The sequence below is a fragment of the Crinia signifera genome, chromosome 5 (assembly GCF_055691185.1).
Source record: "Crinia signifera chromosome 5, ASM5569118v1, whole genome shotgun sequence".
NCBI lineage: Eukaryota > Metazoa > Chordata > Amphibia > Anura > Myobatrachidae > Crinia > Crinia signifera.
Window position 1 is genome coordinate 157,597,035 of NC_139221.1, and position 22,835 is coordinate 157,619,869.

The following is a 22,835-nucleotide window of genomic DNA, read 5'->3' on the forward strand; positions in this document are numbered from 1 at the left end:
ACTTAAAATTACTTTAAACAAAATGACATTCAGTAGCCAAATCACTTTGCAAATCTACTTAGAATCGCTCTACACGACAAATGACACTCAGTGGCCGTACACTCACCAACCGTCCACTGAGTATCCTTAATACAAAAATATGCAGTACAATTGTATATAAGACAGACAGAACACTTCAGCGTACGTGCACTTACCATCCGTCTACTGAGTGTTTAAACAAATACACAGTTTGCAACATTAACAGACAAACATGTACATACATATATTTAGGCGATCAGATCGAGGAGGCTTTCTCTGTGAACCCCTGGTTCAATTGCGGTATCCCGGATACCTGTTTCGTAATCTCAAGTCCCGGACTTGAATTACCTTTACGTGGACCCCAGGTCCTTTTTTATGACGTGGACCCCTGGTCCTTGTATCCCTGATACATTTATGGCGTCATAAATTTCCTTACATACAATTACGTAATATTAAGTCCCGGACTTAAATATTACCTTGTCACGTGTTCCCGGAACACGGAGTGAGTTCAGATTCTCAAATTCAGCAGGTGGCCGCAATCCCGTGGAGGGGACGGCCGGCTGAATCCCGGACGAGCCCCCAAATTGTAAGGATAAATGTGTAGCCCCTCGACCTGGTGGCCCCTTAGGTACCCGTGAGAATGTATTCTTAACACTACACACCAAACACACGGTGGCGAGTCAAGAAACATTCTGGTTTATTAAGAGTTTAACAGTAGGTTAAAAGACATGATACATGGGTGTGGACAAATGTATGGTACTTTGTTATTGGCTGTTTAACAGTTGCTGGGCAGATTAAACAGGAGACATACAAGATATTATACACAAGAGAATGGGTGAGAGAGGGGGGTTTCCATTATAAGGGAGTTTATGCAGGTGCACGCTGCATACGAAACCACAAAAGGGGGAGTAGTAGAAACTTAGATAAGACACGCTCAGGCTTACAGTATGACCTTGTAGCGTAACCATAGTGAGGGCAGTTTTACGTGCAAATTCTTATATGCTGCATGGATTCCAAATTTTAACCCTTCAACATGCAGCATGTCTGATCGGGGGGCTGACCTCACAACCCATGGGCTCGTGTGCACAGTGCATACCATTCTTCGCGCGACTCAAATTGTGCGGATTGTGTGCACATCGTTCAGGTGTATGGCCAGCCTTAGTTCTGTTCAGTCGCTATTTTTGCTCAATCCTTCAACATGCCCAGGGGACAGTGTCTTGTCCTCTGATGTACTAATATAATATTTATATAAAGGTAATTGTCCTACATTGTTTAATACTATATGTCATTGTTTTCTTGTTTTGCTCACCTATTTCTGTATTTGTTAGGCTCCGTGGAACCCTTGTGATGCAATATAAATAAACAGTAATTGCTCGGTGTGTACCTGCACGACGTCAGCGGGGGGCCCCATCTGATGTCCGCATACAGGTGAATGCATTGGGTAAAAATATTTTTGCGGCCGTACACCACATTGTGCAGTTTGTAAGGCCACGCAATATATTGTACCATCTGTCCTCAGTTCAGCTGTGAAATATATTGTTCCATCCTTCTCAAGCTAAATGGCTTGGCATAGTCCTTCATCCTGTTACTTGAGGACCATACACACTGTGCAATATACGACACCATAGATATCATTAACAATATTGGTGATGCCATGAAAAAAAAATCATTAACTGGATTGTTCAGTGCCATCACTGGGTCACCCGCCAAACATGCAGTCACTGACAATGAGGCAGATGTATTAAGCATGGAGAAGAGAGAAAGTGGAAGGAGAAACACACCAGCCATCAGCTGTGTTTGAAATGTGACAGTTGAGAGTTGATTGGCTGGTGCGTTATCTCCTTCCACTTTATCTACAGTTTATCTCTTTGCCAAGCTTAATACATCTGCCTTGATATCACCAGATTGGACTTCATAATCCGCCGTTTGGAGTTCTCGTAAGTGATCCGCGGAAGCATGCATCAATAACGATATAGTGGGTACACATTGAACTAGTGTTCCCCCTAGGCTTCTTTTGCAGGGCACTGTGCCCTGCCTGTATTTTAAGATTCTAAATGCGCCTTTTGTGTGTGCCATCCGCTCTGCTGAGGACTTTCTGCGGTTGTCATTGTCAGTTCTTTTAGCTGCCGCCGTCGCAAGACTTTCTGCTGAGGGTGGCGTGTCACCAGGCCTCTCACTCACCCACCACTGGGAAACGGTGACCGCAGGAGTAACGTAGGTGGTGCGGCACAGCCTGCCTTCCAGCCTGGCTGTCTGCTGATCTACCACCTGGCCTAGCCTGTGGACATACACCGCTCTGAGTGGCCTGCTGCTAAGCCTCCAGAGCCTGAGCGGGGAACTGGAGAAGACTGAGGAGGGTGGTAAATGACACTGCCATGGGAAGAACATAGTCTGGGCTCCTGTCTGGGATGCCTGTGGGGACGGCTGTAAAAGGCTAATAGAATAATCTTGATAAAGTGCAACATGTTGAAACGACCACGGGAACCCCTACTGCCCAATATCAATCTGATGGGAACATCCGCCACAGCACACCGAGTAACACAGCAAGGTGACCTCATGGAAGAAGTGGCCACAGCACCCACCACCAGAATGAACGTTGGAGGGTTACTTGCCTTTTACAGAGCGTAAACGATGCGTGGCTCCAAGCGTTATTATCACTTAGCGATTTAATATAAAATTTTCAACTGAGAAAACTGGCCCTGACAGATCGCTCCGCACACATTGCTGTGCAGGGCTGTGCAACCTTGCTGAGCGATCTAGCATCACTCAGAACGCTCAGCAAAATCTCCTCATGTGTGGGCCCCATAAAGAATAAAAGAGAGGAGGATGGAGAGAGACATTAACCCCTTCACGACATTTGACGTATATATACGTCATGGCCGGGAAGTACTTCCCGACACATGACGTATATATACGTCATGACTTTAAACTGTCACTGCGTCTCGAGACGCAGTGACAGAGGGACGATGTCTGCTGTCCCTGACAGCAGACATGTCCCTGCATGCCCAGGGGGGGCTGCGATGTCGCCCCCCCGTCGGCGATCGCTGTGATTGGCTGTTCAGTGTGAACAGCCATTCACAGCGTTTTCCTGTGTTACCAGCGAATCAGACGCTTGGTAACACAGGTGTCAATCACCGCCGGGCGTCAGGGGGCATGAGGGGGTCATCGGTGACGATGACACCTCACCCCACCCTCACCCCACCTGCCCCCAAGGCTGTGATTGGTCCGTGGGACCCACGGACCAATCACAGCCAAGGCGCGACATTTAAACTAACGGTGACTGCGCTGCAGACGCCATTCCGGTCTGGAGTAGCGTGCAGAGCGGTCACCGTGCCTATCTGCCGTGATACTGACCTGATCCTTGCTAATACTTACCTGATCCTTGCAAATACCTTACCTGATCACTTGATCACTGCTTGTAGCGTGCTGGACGCTTCCTGGATCTGACTTCCTGAGACTTCCTGCTGCTGCTGCAGTGTGATAGAGAGAGAGAGAGAGAGAGATAGAGAGATAGAGAGAGATAGTGACAGAGAGAGCTATATTTTGTGTCTGCTACCCCCCCTTTTTGGGGGTGCAGGGGTTTTTTATATATAAATAACTGTCGCTGCTGCTGCAGTGTCATAGTGATAGATAGTGATAGATAGTGATAGATAGTGATAGATAGTGAGAGATAGTGAGAGATAGTGATAGATAGTGAGAGATAGTGAGAGATAGTGAGAGATAGTGAGAGATAGTGAGAGATAGTGAGAGATAGTGAGAGATAGTGAGAGATAGTGAGAGATAGTGAGAGATAGTGAGAGATAGTGATAGATAGTAATAGATAGTGAGAGATAGAGAGATTTGTGTCTGCTACCCCCCCTTTTTGGGGGGTGCAGGTTTTTTTTTTATATATATAACTGTCAGTGCTGCTGCTGCAGTGTCATAGTGATAGATAGTGATAGATAGTGAGAGATAGAGAGATAGAGAGAGATAGTGACAGAGAGTGATAGAGAGTGTATATTTTGTGTCTGCTACCCCCCCTTTTTGGGGGTGCAGGTTTTTTTTTATACATATAACTGTCAGTGCTGCTGCTGCAGTGTGATAGATAGTGATAGATAGTGATAGATAGTGAGAGATAGAGAGAGATAGAGAGAGATAGTGAGAGATAGAGAGAGAGAGTGATAGAGAGTGTATATTTTGTGTCTGCTACCCCCGCCTTTTGTGCTGATCACTATATCTGAGGTGATCAGCAACTTTTTGGGGGTGCAGAGGTTTTTTTTTTTTATATATACCTGTCAGTTGCTGCCAGTTGCACCAAAGGTTGTGCACCTGCTGCCCCTCACTGGTAATCAGTGTCGCATCACTGATCACCTTTTTTTTTTTTTTTGGGGGTGCTGTGTGGTCTTTTTTTAATTTTTTTTTTACACACACTGTGATTTTGTGGGTGTCCTGTGGCCACTGTGCGCTGATCAGTGACGTACATCACTGATCAGCTTTTTCGGCACAGGGTTGATCTATTTTTTTTTTTTTTTATCAAATTCCTGTTGCCTTTGAGCGCTGTTCAGTGACAGACGTTACTGACCAACATCTGTGCTCAATTTTTGGCGCAGGACCTTTTTTTTTGTTTTTTTAACCCCTTCAATTTTTTTTTTTTTTTAACCCCTTCATTTTTTTTTTTTTTGTATAAAGTATTTTTTTTGTTCTGCACTACATACACACAACACACTACATACCCCCCGGGTTGAAATAAAGTTTGTACCCCCCCCCTACACTATACACGTGTTGAAACATTTCACTACCAGTAACACAAAAATAAAAATGTCATCCCAAATGTCATCCAGAAGAATGTATTCAGTGGAGGAGGCATATGCCATGCTTGCCTCTGATTCTGACACAGCCAGTGAGGCAAGCGGGGAATTTGAAGGATTCGTCTTAAGCTCCTCTTCCTCCTCTGGTGATGAGGGACCCCCTCAAAGACGCCCCCGTAGAGCAGCTGAGACCCCCCCCCCAATAATTGATCTCGTATGGACCCCACCACCAGACAATTTTGAGCCCCAGGTTCCTGAGTTTTTGGCCATGCCAGGAATCCAATTTGATTCCACAGGTCTCAGAGAAATTGACTTTTTCAAATTATTTTTCTCTGATGATTTTATAAATTTAATGGTGGACCAAACTAATTTATATGCCCAGCAGTTTATTGCTCAAAACCCCACGTCATCATTTGCTAGGTGGACCCCTGTAGATGCAGTAGAGATGATGACGTTTTGGGGTCTGGTGTTTCATATGGGCATAGTAAAAAAGCCACAAATTAGGCAATATTGGAGTACAGATGTTCTGTACAGCACCCCATTTTACCGTATGGCCATGACTCGGACTCGTTTTGAGGCAATCCATAAATTTATACATTACACCGATAATGCACAGTGCCCACCCAGAGATGATCCCACCTTTGACCGGCTATTCAAAGTCAGGCCGGTCATTGATCATTTCAGTGCCAAATTTGCAGAGCTATACATCCCTGAAAAATTTATTTGTATTGACGAGTCCCTTATACATTTTAAAGGAAGGGTTAAATTCCGCCAGTACCTTCCCAGTAAGAGGGCAAGGTATGGCATAAAAATGTATAAGCTGTGTGAAAGCACCACAGGGTACACCCACAAGTTTAGGGTATATGAAGGGAAGGATTCAAGAATTGAACCGCCAGAATGCCCCCCCTCCCTCGTAGGTGTTAGTGGCAAAATTGTCTGGGATTTAATGCACCCCTTCCTGGATAAGGGTTATCACCTCTATGTGGATAACTTTTACACCAGCATCCCCCTGTTTAAGGCCCTTGGTTCAAGAGGTACAGCAGCTTGCGGTACTGTGCGCAAGAACCAAAGAGGCCTCCCCAAAACGCACATTGCCCAAGTAATGAGAAGGGGTGAAAGCAGGGGAATATGCACCGAAAATATGTTGTTGGTCAAATATAAGGACAAGAGGGATGTCCTTATACTGACAACAATTCATGGAGACAGTACCACCTCCATCCCTGTACGAGGTACCAGTACCCACACCTCAAAACCAAATTGTATCCTAGATTACAATAAGTACATGGGCGGAGTGGATCTTTCAGATCAGGTACTGAAGCCGTACAGTGCCCTGCGGAAAACAAATATCTGGTACAAGAAGCTGGCCGTGTATATCATCCAGATGGCACTGTATAACGCTTACGTGCTATTCCGTTCTACCGGCCAGAGGGGGACATTTATGCACTTTCAAGAGGAAGTCATAAAGGGCCTAATATTTGGGAACCAGCAGGCAGAGGGCCCCAGTACTTCTAGTACTGGCCCCCGTATTGTACCAGGGCAGCATTTTCCCAACGAAATCCCCTCCACTGCAAGAAAGGGCAGGACACAAAAAAGGTGCAAAGTTTGCTATAAAAAGGGAATAAGAAAGGAAACTATTTTCCACTGTTAAACTTGCCCCGACAAACCCGGCCTATGTATAAAGGAGTGTTTCAAAATATACCACACATCGATGGATTATTAGGTTCATCATTTCACCGTGCATCGGGGGTCTTGCTAATGCCACATAGCACCCACCATTCATTCCACCAGAATCTGAGCTGCAAAATCCAAAAATCACTCCTTCCCTTCTGAGTCCTGCCATGCACCCAACTGGTATTTTTTGGTCACATGTGAGGCATTGCCGTACTCTGGAGAAATGGGGGCACAGATTTTGGGGTGCTTTGTCTCCTTCATTCCTTGTGAAAATGAAAAATTTTGAGCCAGAAGTACATTTTTGTGTAAAAAAATGTAATTTTTCATTTTCACAGCCCAGTTGTACCAAAATTGGTGAAACCCCTGGGGGTTTGAAATGTACACTATACCCCTAGATGAATTCCCTGAGGGGTGTAGTTTGCAAAATGGGGTCACTTGTGGGGGGGTTCCACTGTATTGGTAATGCAACATAGCACCCACCATTCATTCCACCAAAATCTGTGCTGCCAAATCCAAAAATCACTCCTTCCCTTCTGAGTCCTGCCATGCGCCCAACTGGTATTTTTTGGTCACATGTGAGGCATTGCCGTACTCGGGAGAAATTGGGGCACAGATTTTGGGGTGCTTTGTCTCCTTCATTCCTTGTGAAAATGAAAAATTTTGAGCCAGAACTGCATTTTTGTGTAAAAAAATGTAATTTTTCATTTTCACAGCCCAGTTGTACCAAAATTGGTGAAACCCCTGGGGGTTTGAAATGTACACTATACCCCTAGATGAATTCCCTGAGGGGTGTAGTTTGCAAAATGGGGTCACTTGTGGGGGGGTTCCACTGTATTGGTAATGCAACATAGCACCCACCATTCATTCCACCAAAATCTGTGCTGCCAAATCCAAAAATCACTCCTTCCCTTCTGAGTCCTGCCATGCGCCCAACTGGTATTTTTTGGTCACATGTGAGGCATTGCCGTACTCGGGAGAAATTGGGGCACAGATTTTGGGGTGCTTTGTCTCCTTCATTCCTTGTGAAAATGAAAAATTTTGAGCCAGAACTGCATTTTTGTGTAAAAAAATGTAATTTTTCATTTTCACTGCCCAGTTGTATCAAAATTGGTGAAACCCCTGGGGGTTTGAAATGTACACTATACCCCTAGATGAATTCCCTGAGGTGTGTACTTTGCAAAATGGGGTGACTTGTGGGGGGGTTCCACTCTATTGGTGCTTTGGGAGTCTTGCTAATGCAACATGGCACCCACCATTCATTCCACCAAAATCTGTGCTGCCAAATCCAAAAATCACTCCTTCCCTTCTGAGTCCTGCCATGCGCCCAACTGGTATTTTTTGGTCACATGTGAGGCATTGCCGTACTCGGGAGAAATTGGGGCACAGATTTTGGGGTGCTTTGTCTCCTTCATTCCTTGTGAAAATGAAAAATTTTGAGCCAGAACTGCATTTTTGTGTAAAAAAATGTAATTTTTCATTTTCACTGCCCAGTTGTATCAAAATTGGTGAAACCCCTGGGGGTTTGAAATGTACACTATACCCCTAGATGAATTCCCTGAGGGGTGTACTTTGCAAAATGGGGTGACTTGTGGGGGGGTTCCACTGTATTGGTGCTTTGGGAGTCTTGCTAATGCAACATGGCACCCACCATTCATTCCACCAAAATCTGTGCTGCCAAATCCAAAAATCACTCCTTCCCTTCTGAGTCCTGCCATGCACCCAACTGGTATTTTTTGGTCACATGTGAGGCATTGCCGTACTCGGGAGAAATTGGGGCACAGATTTTGGGGTGCTTTGTCTCCTTCATTCCTTGTGAAAATGAAAAATTTTGAGCCAGAACTGCATGTTTGTGTAAAAAAATTTAATTTTCCATTTTCACATCCCAGTTGTACCAAAATTGGTGAAACCCCTGGGGGTTTGAAATGTACACTATACCCCTAGATGAATTCCCTGAGGGGTGTACTTTGCAAAATGGGGTGACTTGTGGGGGGGTTCCACTGTATTGGTGCTTTGGGAGTCTTGCTAATGCAACATGGCACCCACCATTCATTCCACCAAAATCTGTGCTGCCAAATCCAAAAATCACTCCTTCCCTTCTGAGTCCTGCCATGCGCCCCACTGGTATTTTTTGGTCACATGTGAGGCATTGCCGTACTCGGGAGAAATTGGGGCACAGATTTTGGGGTGCTTTGTCTCCTTCATTCCTTGTGAAAATGAAAAATTTTGAGCCAGAACTGCATGTTTGTGTAAAAAAATGTAATTTTCCATTTTCACATCCCAGTTGTACCAAAATTGGTGAAACCCCTGGGGGTTTGAAATGTACACTATACCCCTAGATGAATTCCCTGAGGGGTGTACTTTGCAAAATGGGGTGACTTGTGGGGGGGTTCCACTGTATTGGTGCAACATAGCACCCACCATTCATTCCACCAAAATCTGTGCTGCAAAATCCAAAAATCACTCCTTCCCTTCTGAGTCCTGCCATGCACCCAACTGGTATTTTTTGGTCACATGTGAGGCATTGCCGTACTCGGGAGAAATTGGGGCACAGATTTTGGGGTGCTTTGTCTCCTTCATTCCTTGTGAAAATGAAAAATTTTGAGCCAGAACTGCATGTTTGTGTAAAAAAATTTAATTTTCCATTTTCACATCCCAGTTGTACCAAAATTGGTGAAACCCCTGGGGGTTTGAAATGTACACTATACCCCTAGATGAATTCCCTGAGGGGTGTACTTTGCAAAATGGGGTGACTTGTGGGGGGGTTCCACTGTATTGGTGCTTTGGGAGTCTTGCTAATGCAACATGGCACCCACCATTCATTCCACCAAAATCTGTGCTGCCAAATCCAAAAATCACTCCTTCCCTTCTGAGTCCTGCCATGCGCCCCACTGGTATTTTTTGGTCACATGTGAGGCATTGCCGTACTCGGGAGAAATTGGGGCACAGATTTTGGGGTGCTTTGTCTCCTTCATTCCTTGTGAAAATGAAAAATTTTGAGCCAGAACTGCATGTTTGTGTAAAAAAATGTAATTTTCCATTTTCACATCCCAGTTGTACCAAAATTGGTGAAACCCCTGGGGGTTTGAAATGTACACTATACCCCTAGATGAATTCCCTGAGGGGTGTACTTTGCAAAATGGGGTGACTTGTGGGGGGGTTCCACTGTATTGGTGCAACATAGCACCCACCATTCATTCCACCAAAATCTGTGCTGCAAAATCCAAAAATCACTCCTTCCCTTCTGAGTCCTGCCATGCACCCAACTGGTATTTTTTGGTCACATGTGAGGCATTGCCGTACTCGGGAGAAATTGGGGCACAGATTTTGGGGTGCTTTGTCTCCTTCATTCCTTGTGAAAATGAAAAATTTTGAGCCAGAAGTACATTTTTGTGTAAAAAAATGTAATTTTTCATTTTCACAGCCCAGTTGTACCAAAATTGGTGAAACCCCTGGGGGTTTGAAATGTACACTATACCCCTAGATGAATTCCCTGAGGGGTGTAGTTTGCAAAATGGGGTCACTTGTGGGGGGGTTCCACTGTATTGGTAATGCAACATAGCACCCACCATTCATTCCACCAAAATCTGTGCTGCCAAATCCAAAAATCACTCCTTCCCTTCTGAGTCCTGCCATGCGCCCAACTGGTATTTTTTGGTCACATGTGAGGCATTGCCGTACTCGGGAGAAATTGGGGCACAGATTTTGGGGTGCTTTGTCTCCTTCATTCCTTGTGAAAATGAAAAATTTTGAGCCAGAACTGCATTTTTGTGTAAAAAAATGTAATTTTTCATTTTCACAGCCCAGTTGTACCAAAATTGGTGAAACCCCTGGGGGTTTGAAATGTACACTATACCCCTAGATGAATTCCCTGAGGGGTGTAGTTTGCAAAATGGGGTCACTTGTGGGGGGGTTCCACTGTATTGGTAATGCAACATAGCACCCACCATTCATTCCACCAAAATCTGTGCTGCCAAATCCAAAAATCACTCCTTCCCTTCTGAGTCCTGCCATGCGCCCAACTGGTATTTTTTGGTCACATGTGAGGCATTGCCGTACTCGGGAGAAATTGGGGCACAGATTTTGGGGTGCTTTGTCTCCTTCATTCCTTGTGAAAATGAAAAATTTTGAGCCAGAACTGCATTTTTGTGTAAAAAAATGTAATTTTTCATTTTCACTGCCCAGTTGTATCAAAATTGGTGAAACCCCTGGGGGTTTGAAATGTACACTATACCCCTAGATGAATTCCCTGAGGTGTGTACTTTGCAAAATGGGGTGACTTGTGGGGGGGTTCCACTCTATTGGTGCTTTGGGAGTCTTGCTAATGCAACATGGCACCCACCATTCATTCCACCAAAATCTGTGCTGCCAAATCCAAAAATCACTCCTTCCCTTCTGAGTCCTGCCATGCGCCCAACTGGTATTTTTTGGTCACATGTGAGGCATTGCCGTACTCGGGAGAAATTGGGGCACAGATTTTGGGGTGCTTTGTCTCCTTCATTCCTTGTGAAAATGAAAAATTTTGAGCCAGAAGTACATTTTTGTGTAAAAAAATGTAATTTTTCATTTTCACAGCCCAGTTGTACCAAAATTGGTGAAACCCCTGGGGGTTTGAAATGTACACTATACCCCTAGATGAATTCCCTGAGGGGTGTAGTTTGCAAAATGGGGTCACTTGTGGGGGGGTTCCACTGTATTGGTAATGCAACATAGCACCCACCATTCATTCCACCAAAATCTGTGCTGCCAAATCCAAAAATCACTCCTTCCCTTCTGAGTCCTGCCATGCGCCCAACTGGTATTTTTTGGTCACATGTGAGGCATTGCCGTACTCGGGAGAAATTGGGGCACAGATTTTGGGGTGCTTTGTCTCCTTCATTCCTTGTGAAAATGAAAAATTTTGAGCCAGAACTGCATTTTTGTGTAAAAAAATGTAATTTTTCATTTTCACAGCCCAGTTGTACCAAAATTGGTGAAACCCCTGGGGGTTTGAAATGTACACTATACCCCTAGATGAATTCCCTGAGGGGTGTAGTTTGCAAAATGGGGTCACTTGTGGGGGGGTTCCACTGTATTGGTAATGCAACATAGCACCCACCATTCATTCCACCAAAATCTGTGCTGCCAAATCCAAAAATCACTCCTTCCCTTCTGAGTCCTGCCATGCGCCCAACTGGTATTTTTTGGTCACATGTGAGGCATTGCCGTACTCGGGAGAAATTGGGGCACAGATTTTGGGGTGCTTTGTCTCCTTCATTCCTTGTGAAAATGAAAAATTTTGAGCCAGAACTGCATTTTTGTGTAAAAAAATGTAATTTTTCATTTTCACTGCCCAGTTGTATCAAAATTGGTGAAACCCCTGGGGGTTTGAAATGTACACTATACCCCTAGATGAATTCCCTGAGGTGTGTACTTTGCAAAATGGGGTGACTTGTGGGGGGGTTCCACTCTATTGGTGCTTTGGGAGTCTTGCTAATGCAACATGGCACCCACCATTCATTCCACCAAAATCTGTGCTGCCAAATCCAAAAATCACTCCTTCCCTTCTGAGTCCTGCCATGCGCCCAACTGGTATTTTTTGGTCACATGTGAGGCATTGCCGTACTCGGGAGAAATTGGGGCACAGATTTTGGGGTGCTTTGTCTCCTTCATTCCTTGTGAAAATGAAAAATTTTGAGCCAGAACTGCATTTTTGTGTAAAAAAATGTAATTTTTCATTTTCACTGCCCAGTTGTATCAAAATTGGTGAAACCCCTGGGGGTTTGAAATGTACACTATACCCCTAGATGAATTCCCTGAGGGGTGTACTTTGCAAAATGGGGTGACTTGTGGGGGGGTTCCACTGTATTGGTGCTTTGGGAGTCTTGCTAATGCAACATGGCACCCACCATTCATTCCACCAAAATCTGTGCTGCCAAATCCAAAAATCACTCCTTCCCTTCTGAGTCCTGCCATGCACCCAACTGGTATTTTTTGGTCACATGTGAGGCATTGCCGTACTCGGGAGAAATTGGGGCACAGATTTTGGGGTGCTTAGTCTCCTTCATTCCTTGTGAAAATGAAAAATTTTGAGCCAGAACTGCATGTTTGTGTAAAAAAATTTAATTTTCCATTTTCACATCCCAGTTGTACCAAAATTGGTGAAACCCCTGGGGGTTTGAAATGTACACTATACCCCTAGATGAATTCCCTGAGGGGTGTACTTTGCAAAATGGGGTGACTTGTGGGGGGGTTCCACTGTATTGGTGCTTTGGGAGTCTTGCTAATGCAACATGGCACCCACCATTCATTCCACCAAAATCTGTGCTGCCAAATCCAAAAATCACTCCTTCCCTTCTGAGTCCTGCCATGCGCCCCACTGGTATTTTTTGGTCACATGTGAGGCATTGCCGTACTCGGGAGAAATTGGGGCACAGATTTTGGGGTGCTTTGTCTCCTTCATTCCTTGTGAAAATGAAAAATTTTGAGCCAGAACTGCATGTTTGTGTAAAAAAATGTAATTTTCCATTTTCACATCCCAGTTGTACCAAAATTGGTGAAACCCCTGGGGGTTTGAAATGTACACTATACCCCTAGATGAATTCCCTGAGGGGTGTACTTTGCAAAATGGGGTGACTTGTGGGGGGGTTCCACTGTATTGGTGCAACATAGCACCCACCATTCATTCCACCAAAATCTGTGCTGCAAAATCCAAAAATCACTCCTTCCCTTCTGAGTCCTGCCATGCACCCAACTGGTATTTTTTGGTCACATGTGAGGCATTGCCGTACTCGGGAGAAATTGGGGCACAGATTTTGGGGTGCTTTGTCTCCTTCATTCCTTGTGAAAATGAAAAATTTTGAGCCATAACTGCATGTTTGTGTAAAAAAATGTAATTTTCCATTTTCACATCCCAGTTGTATCAAAATTGGTGAAACCCCTGGGGGTTTGAAATGTACACTATAACCCTAGATGAATTCCCTGAGGGGTGTACTTTGCAAAATGGGGTGACTTGTGGGGGGGTTCCACTGTATTGGTGCTTTGGGAGTCTTGCTAATGCAACATGGCACCCACCATTCATTCCACCAAAATCTGTGCTGCCAAATCCAAAAATCACTCCTTCCCTTCTGAGTCCTGCTATGCGCCCCACTGGTATTTTTTGGTCACATGTGAGGCATTGCCGTACTCGGGAGAAATTGGGGCACAGATTTTGGGGTGCTTTGTCTCCTTCATTCCTTGTGAAAATGAAAAATTTTGAGCCAGAACTGCATGTTTGTGTAAAAAAATGTAATTTTCCATTTTCACATCCCAGTTGTACCAAAATTGGTGAAACCCCTGGGGGTTTGAAATGTACACTATACCCCTAGATGAATTCCCTGAGGGGTGTAGATTGCAAAATGGGGTGACTTGTGGGGAAGGTTCCTAACTTTTAGCACTTATGGTGCCTAGAAACCTACATGGTGCCTAAAAAAAAATCTCATAAAAAGGAGGCTCCAAAATCAAGTAGGTGCTCCTTCTATTATGAAGCCTGTGGTTTGGTCAACGTGCACACTAGGGCCACATATAGGATATTTTTGAAAACACAAGAATTGGGGGAATCAATTTTTAGTCACATTTCTCTAGTAAAATCTACTGTATTTGTTAGAAAAATGTATTAAAATTGAAACTCTGCAAAAAAAAGAAATTTTGAAATTTCACCTACACTTTGTTTTAATTCCTGTGAAACACCTAAAGGGTTAACAAACTTCCAAAATGCTGTTTTGAATACTGTGAGGGGTGCAGTTTTTGAAATGGCATCATTTATGGGGGTGTCTCACATACAAGTCCCTCAAAGTCACATCAGAACTGAACTGGTCCCTAAAAAAATCAGTGTTTGAAATTTTCTTGAAAATTTGAGAATTTGCTAGTCATATTTGAAGCCTCCTAGTGTCCAAAAAAATGAAAAGGGGGTTGAAATAATGATGGCAACATAAAGTAGACATATGGTCTATGTTAGTTATTAACTATTTTGAGTGGTATGATTATTTGTCTCACAAGCAGAAAATTTAACATTTTGCATATTGCTAAATTTTCCATTTTTTCACGATATTTTGGTATTTTTCACAAAAAAACACAGACTGTATCGACCAAAATTTACCACTAACTTGAAGTACAATGTGTCACGAGAAAACAATCTCAAAATCACTGGGATAAGTAAAAGCAAAAAAAAGTTATCCCCACTTAAGTGAGACATGTCAGATTTGAAAAAAAGGGCTCTGTCATGAAGGCACAAACTGGCTCTGTCATGAAGGGGTTAACAATGCAATTGAAACAAATGTTATCAAAACACAGAATGGTTGAAACAAGGCGGAAGACAAAGTACTATATAGATGGAAAATGTGGGCAGGACAATAGGAAATTGCTGCTTGTATGAAACAAAGTAAAAAAATAGACCAAAATTAAATGTATGACGGGGTTCAGCCTCAATTTGATCAGTCCAAAGAGACCATATTTTCTGAATGAATCTTTAGGGCAGTGTTTTTCAACCACTGTGCCGTGGCACACTAGTGTGCCTTGAGCTGTTCTCAAGTGTGCTCCCAGATCTAGAGATGCCCAAACTAGTTTACAGCCACCACCAGTTCAACTGTTATTTACTTGTCTCTTCCTTTTCATTTAAAGGGCCAATGTATTTTATTTGTGTTACCTGTGGGGACCAGTGTGATCGTTTGTTTGTTTTTTATATGGGGGGGCAATAGGTTTGTTTTTTTCCTGTGGGGGCCAACGTGTTTTGCCTTGTGGGGATCGCATGGTGTGCCTTGGCAATTTTAAAATCTTATTTAGTGTGCCGCAAGGTAAAAAGGTTGAAAATCACTGCTTTAGGGTATGTAAAATGGCTGTAATATGATTTGGCACTTGGTATACCATTGTTTACATGTGATAAATCCCAGGGCGCTGCAGGCGGGGGGACGCAGAGAGCCATAAGACTTATCTTATGTGCAGCAGGTATGATTTCCGGCTCCAATCCGATGTGCGACGTCTGTACTATTGGGGCCAATTTCATGGCCTGATCCTCCGGAATCGGGTGAAATGGAGCCCAAATCGCATAGTGTATGTGGCCTTAATGCTTTCCATGCAATATTTATTATGACATTTAGCTATCTATCCACAGTAGGAATTTCCACAGAGAGTACTGACCAGACTCTATGCAGTTAAAACTTCAAATCTTTAATTCTCCAGTTGAAAATCACACATGGTGGTCAAACTTTCTGGTCATAGCACAATTTTTTTTTTTTTTTTAAAGACATGCAGTTTGTGTTTTTTCCAGCAGCCAATACTGCAAGGACCCCTCAGGTTCACCTTATATGTTATACACACCACCCACACAAATAATCAACCAACCAATCAAAGCATACTGTTGTTCCCCGCCGAGGGTAATACCAGCTGTAAAAGATTTATTCATACCTGTTCTGTGTAGTATAACAGGGCCATTACACCAGTGTTCTCTCACTGGCGTGCGTTCCATCACTGCTGACGTATTCGTGCTTCCTGTCAGTCCGCTTCGCTTTTGCCATCCAAGCGGCGTGCATTCCACCTGGCCGGAAAGTCCTACGCTTCCTGTCCCGCTCTGCATACTCGCACAGCGTCATCGGGGATGTCAGCTTACATATGTCTTTTGATGTTGTTAGTGCATTCCACAGGGAAGGAAGTAAAAGTTCCTCCCTGCGTTCCACCTTTTAGAGCGGTTTATTAGTTCATCTTTAAAAAAATATAAAGGCAAGTGTATACGTTAAAGGTTAACCCTATGGGTCCTTGCTCCCAGCATTGGGAGCAAGGATGAGGATTAATTGGCCTAATTTTCAGTAGAGTGTCCGGTGCTCTACACCTCTTATGTGATTGATTTGTGTGGTCCTGTGCTTAGTATACAATGAGCAGGTGTGTCTAAATTTTTTTCAATTGTTAGTACTGATTTCTCAAGCAGAGATCTTGCAGTTGATTTTTTTTTTTTTTGTGTGGCCCAGGAGTTACTGTTATTTGCGAACGTTGCCCTTCAGTGTAGTCCAACTGTGTGTGCGAAAACACGCTACTAATTTTGTGCCCACCCCGTGTAGGCCTATATTTGCAGGGATCCACAGAGAACCACCCACACCACGTTACTTTCGGTCACTGCTAGAGAGTGTATTTTCAATCGTACGGCTGCACATTTCTTCGAACAAACACTTTGGCACATGTGCGTTGTGAACTTAATGCATGCACAGTAGGTCGGAAATAAGTCTGAATCAGGCCCTTAATGGGAGCATCATTTTACATGAATAATTTATTTTTCTTGTTTCATGTATCCCTCACTTCTCAAAGTCTAAGGTGGAAATCCACTAATAACTGCCATTTAATTTGTTTATCTTAAAATACTGATCAGGGTTGCACTCCCACATTTTCCTGACATTTATGTCCAATTTTAAAACGGCTGTACCTCATGCATAAATTAAGAGGGTCCTTTTGCTATGACCTATCCAATCCTAAAACATCAAAAGAATTGGTCCTTCTGTCCTCTCCTGCAACAAAGCGCGGTGTTGCATGGATAGGGGAGTGCGGATACTTTAACTATCCTACTGTATCACTCTTTATGTACCAGGCTATATTGCCAAACCTTTTTATGATATCAATATACTGTATCTATACATCTTTATAAATAAGAACATCTGTGTGTCTTATTGCTATAAACTCTGAAACCTCCGAACCGATTGCAGTTCAGTTTGTTTTCCCAGGCAGGTTTTAAATGAATAAAAAAAAAAAAACCAAAGGATGGAAAACCTACTCTCCAAAACAAATGGTACAGCTCTAATCTGAAGAATAGACACCAACTATTCAAATATCAAAATAATAAAAATGGAGAAAAAGGATCCCACTTGGGATATGTAGATATGGTGGACTAGATATCCCAAGTGGAAGCGCTTTTCTCTGACTTTTTCCATTTAGCTTTTAAATTATTTAAAGTGTCGTTGTCGTCAGGGAGCTCTGGGCGGGGCTCTGTGGGGAGGGGTCCCGTGCTCTGCTCTAGGCAAGTTGAAAGCAACGGCCATACATGTCTCCATAGCAATAGATTAGTCCTGTAGACAGGTTCCATGGGATGGTGTTCTTTGCACTGCTCCTGGGAACTTGGCAACAACAGGTGCATTATACTCCATAGCAATTGATCAGAACATTGTGGCACGTGTACTCTCTATGGTGATCAACTTATTGATAGGTTAGTGTTGTTAAATAGTAATTAGTTGGACTAAGCTATATGTGTAGGTCAAACATAGCTAGAAACAAAACTATTTTTCTTCTTCCTACTTCATGGTAGCCCTCCCTATGGGTTAAGTCGCTTTTCTTTCAATATAGACATGAGGTTTGATATAGGATCCGCCCACTTGGGTATATAATGTCGCTCCTCCGTGTTTTATTTATAATAAAACAAAGTGTCCTAAGTTTACCTAAGACAAGCTAGGTTTTGTTATTTTAGCACATGTAGCTTCCCTTTCAGCAAGCTGGTTGTGCTGTTGTGATTATAAGGAGAGGTCCAGTGCATCCACAGAGGACTGGCAGTGCTGCTCTATGTCATGGATTCCAATGCAGGATAAAGCTGGGAGGTCTGGCTCCAGAAGTTTTTTTGTAGCCTTCACACATGCTCTGCCACGGCTGTGTGCTGCTGGGGGCACAAGCTGCTGACATGTTTTGCTGGGGATGCTTCTTCTGGTGATGCGTGTTGAGGAGGATGCATACTTTAGGTAGATGTGTTGGCCTACATTACGCATGGCCAGACATTTGCTGGGATGCTCCCATGGAGCATTGCGGCTGGAATCTGCAAATGTGCCCGTCCGGGATTAGGGACTTTAATTGGTGCCGGCCACTGGTGCAAAAATAGGCAGCAGTTGTGTTGTTATTCAAGAGCCCTGTCCTCAGATGACAGTTAATGAGAACAGGGGGGGGGGAGCAGCTCTCTAAAATGTGTCCAGCTTGTGTTGAGACATTTTACAGGGGGATCAGGAAGAGTTATTTTGTTCAGATTGTATTATGGATTCCTTGTCTGTGTCCAATGCTCCTAGTTTGTTATCTGAGTTAATGAAATTGATGCAGAAGTATTTTGTTAACAGAGAGGAGTGCCTTCATGGGATCTAGATAGGAACTAGTTTGGATTATGAATATGGCACTAGTGATTTTCTCCCCCTCCACCTTATGGGTGTAAACCAGGGGTGGGGAACCTCAGGCCCGGGGGCAAATGCAGCCCCCGTAGCCGTTCTGAGTTGCCAGCCTGGCAAGTCAAGTACAGGGGAATTCTCGGGAGAGATAGGTAGTTCTCGCGAGATTCCTCCTTAATCAACAGCAGCCGACAGACAGTCCTATTCAGCCGCAGCCGCCGGAGCGTGGGGCGGCTGCAGCAGGGGAATTTGTAAGTGAAATTTTTAAATATCCCCCTAAGGATTTTTTCCTCTCATACAAATAGCCCTTGGCACAAAAAAGGTTCCCCACCTCTGGTGTAAAGCAATGAGAGTTTTTTTGCATCAGTAGATTTTAAAACACTCTTTTCTCTTACATTCTTATGGGATACAGGGGAGTCGTTCATAACGATGGGGAAAAGAGGTTATCCGAAGGAGACAGGCACTTATAAAACTTTATACAGGGTGTACTGGCTCCTCCCCTCTGCTCCCCTCCCTCTAGTCAGTTTTAGAAATGTGCCTCAGGAGAAGCACGCATCAGGAAGAGCTCCAGAGAGTTTTGTCTTCTGTTTAATTTCTTTATTATTTTGGGACTGCTGTTTTGGACTTAACAGCAGTCCTGCGTCGTGGGAGACTAGGGGAAGGGTTCAGCTGCAGGCCACTTCATGGTACCGAGCTGTACCTGCCACAGGACCACTGTCCTGCGTGGGTGATGTTACCACGGGCATTGCGCTGCAGCGCGCACACCCCTGGCATGCCGCACACCCCTAGTCCAGTCTGAAGACGTTGTGTGGTGAGTATTACCCCGGGGTCCCCCGCCGTGGGGTCCCCGGGTAACGGTGCGGCAAGATGGTGGCGACGGTATCGGCAGTGCCCTGCACAGGGACCGCGCAACCCCCTGCCTACACTGGGACAGGGTACTGCCTCCTGTATTGCCCAGGGCAGTTTACCAAAGGGTCAGACATTCTTCAATGTCAGTCTCAGTATAAAAATGCAGGTAAGCTCCGGCGCCATTACGCTGGGCGGAGCTTACCCAGAGTGGGACCATAGCTCTGTGAGGGCGCCAAAACCTGCTTCCTGCTTCTTCCCTGGCTGCTGGAAATGCCATTGTACTGCTCCAGACACTCCTCAGCGGTGTGGAACAGAGGGAATCTGCTTGCAGAGACAGCTTCAGGTTTTCAGCGCTTGTGTACTTGTACACTTGCCTGCATACACTGTAAAGTACTGTTAGATTACTGTACTGTTTACCAGCTCTTAAAATTGGAGAGCTAAGGTTGTTTGGTGTATTGGTCCCCTCCATTACCCTCTGTACACTACCCCACTAGCTTGTTAAGCTATAAACAACTCAGATAGTACTACACATAGTAATTATCTGTCTAAATCACACTGCATATCCACTGTGTTTGCTCTGTGTGTGAGGGGAGACTGTTTGTTTGTCACAATGGTGAGGAAACTTACATGTATGGTGTGCAGTGATACATTTTGTGCCAGCTTCTTCATCACAAGTTACTTGTGGGCCATGCATGTCCCCACAAAGTAGTGGGGTTCCCTCACAGCTTACTGGACAGCAAAGTAGCACACAGGACAGCTCACAGGAGCCTGCCTGGGCAGCAGGGATGAAATCCATGCTAGAAACTGTAACTACACAGTTAGCTGCTACAGCAGCACAGACCCAAAGGGTGCAGAGGGAGCTTGCTATCCTCTCTGCCAGAGTTGATATAATGACTCCTACCCCTGGGGCTACTCGTAAGAGAAGTGCACCCTCTCAAACCCCTGAATCTGGTGCAGATGACGGGGATGATGATGATGATGATGATGATATTGGAGAAGCAGACGCGGTGGGTGAGGAGCCTGATGCTTCACAGTCACTGCTCCGGGGCACAGAGCCATTAATTATGGCAATCAGGGAGGTGCTTGACCTTCCCTTAGCTGAGTCCTCTGAAGGGGATTCTTTCTTTGCCACTCAGAAAAAACAGCAGGTTGTTTTCCCTGAGCAGTCTGACCTGGAAAATACTTTCAAGTCAGCATGGAAAAACCCAGAAATGAGGTTTAAAGTGGCTAAGAAATGTAAAGCCACGTTTTCATTTGATCCTGCGGGACGCAAGGTGTGGGAGGAGCCACCGGAGGTAGATTCCTCGGTGTCTCGCCTAGCAAAAAAGATGGTGCTTCCAGTACCAGGGTCGTCTTCATTGAAAGACGCCACGGACAGGAAGGTTGAAAATACCCTTAAGTCCATTTTTACTGCTAGTGGCGCGTGTCAGCGTCCAGTCTTAGCAAGCTGTTATATGGCAAAGTCTATATACACATGGGCCTCCCAGATCCAGGAGGGCCTTCTGGGTGACATGAGTGGCGCAGGTGTCTGAAAAATTACACCATATTCAGGACACAGCTAAAGTTCTGTGTGAGGCGCAGAAAGAGTTAGGAGCCATTAACTGTCGTAACTCAGCCATGGCGGTGTCGGGGCGCAGATCCCTCTGGCTCCGGCAGTGGATAGCTGACGCTGACTCCAAACGGAGTGTAGAAAACCTCCCCTTCACTGGCGACAGGTTGTTTGGGAGTGATTTAGATGAGTTAATCTCTAAAGCCACAGCAGGGAAGTCCACATTCCTGCCATCGACCCCACAGGCGCCCAAGCGTCCTTTTCCATCTCACACCCAGCAGTCCTTTCGGACAAGTAAATTCCGCCCAAAAGCCAGGGGTGGTTCAAATGCTGCCAGAGGCTCCCGAGATAAATTCAGGAAGCCCTCGGCTTCGGCCACCACAGAGCGGCCATCCGGGGCAGCTGCAAGTAAACTCGCAGCATGACGGTGGGGCTCCACCAATAGCTCCGGCCGAGGTGGGAGCCAGACTGGCGTTCTTCGGCCATGTTTGGGAAGCCTCGCGCCTCAATTCTTGGGTACAGGCTCTTATTTCGCAAGGCTACAAGCTGGAGTTTGCAGTACAGCCACCTCAGAGGTTTTTCAAATCAGGCCTCCCAGTGTCCCCAGGGGACCAAATGGTTTTGCAGCAAGCATATTCACCAAGGTGATGGCGGAGATGATGGTGGTTCTCAGGAAACAAGGGATTTGTGTTATACCATACTTGGACGACCTGCTGGTAAAGGCGCGGTCGCCAGAGGAATTGCAGGCAGCCTTACAAATTACCAGTCAGACCGTCGGGTCATGGTTGGCTCCTGAATCTAGCAAAGTCCTCTCTGATCCCTTCACAGAGACTCCAGTTCCTGGGAATGGTGTTGAACACGGCTCTCATGAGTGTCCCTGCCACAGGACAAGATTGTGGATATTCAACAGCTGGTCACAGACTTGTTGAAGCCCCCCCAGGTGACAGTGCACCAGTGCATTGTCCTTTTAGGAAAAATGGTGGCCTCCTTTGAGGCTCTCCAATTCGAGAGGTTTCACAGCAGGATCTTCCAGCTCGATCTCCTGAGCAAGTGGTCCAGTTCACATCGCCAGATGCATCGGCGGATTGTGTTGTCATCTCGGACCAGACTGTCGCTACAGTGGTGGCTCCACATGCCCAACCTACTAGCAGGGCGTCGGATTGGCATCCAGGATTGGGTCTTAGTCACCACGGATGCGAGCCTCCTGGGATGGGGTGCAGTGACCATGGGTCAGTCCTTTCAGGGCAAATGGACTCTATGGGAAACACGCCTCCACATCAACAATTTGGAGTTACGTGCTGTGTATTATGCACTTCTGAAGGCGGCCCCTCTCCTCAGCGGACATGCGGTCCGCATCCAATCAGACAATGCCACTGCTGTGGCATTTCTGAACAGGCAGGGTGGGACCAAGAGCAGGCCCTGCATGCAGGAAGCAACAAAGATCCTGTCCTGGGCAGAGAGTCACTGTCAGGCTCTATCTGCCATATTCATACCCGGGGTGGACAACTGGGAAGCCGACTTCCTCAGTCGCCAGGAGCTCCATCCCGGGGAATGGAGTCTGCACCACCAGGTGTTCAGGGCTCTGGTGGCTCGGTGAGGGACCCCACTAGTAGACTTGATGGCATCAAGACACAATTGGAAAGTATCCAGGTACTTCTCCAGGGCGAGAGACCCTCAGGCAGAAGGAGTGGACGCTCTCCCCATACCGTGGACGTTCAACAGCCTGATTTATGTCTTCCCACCGATTCCCCTAGTGGCTCGGGTGCTAAGGAAGATAAGGAGAGACGGAGCCGAGGTAATTCTAGTGGCTCCGGACTGGCCACGAAGAGC

General features: G+C 45.3%; 1 protein-coding gene across 3 annotated transcripts in view; it reads left to right on the top strand.

Moving 5' to 3' along the window:
• The window catches only part of STX17 (syntaxin 17), a 70,670-nt gene that overhangs the window by 5,619 nt on the left and 42,216 nt on the right, over window positions 1–22,835 (top strand). For 2 of the 3 annotated variants that reach the window (XM_083188168.1, XM_083188167.1), the window contains exon 2: window positions 1,347–1,446. The exons of the other annotated variant lie outside the window; for it this stretch is intronic. The gene's annotated coding sequence lies outside the window, so the exon portion shown is untranslated. The remainder of the gene's footprint in view (window positions 1–1,346; window positions 1,447–22,835) is intronic. 3 annotated transcript variants of the gene reach the window in all.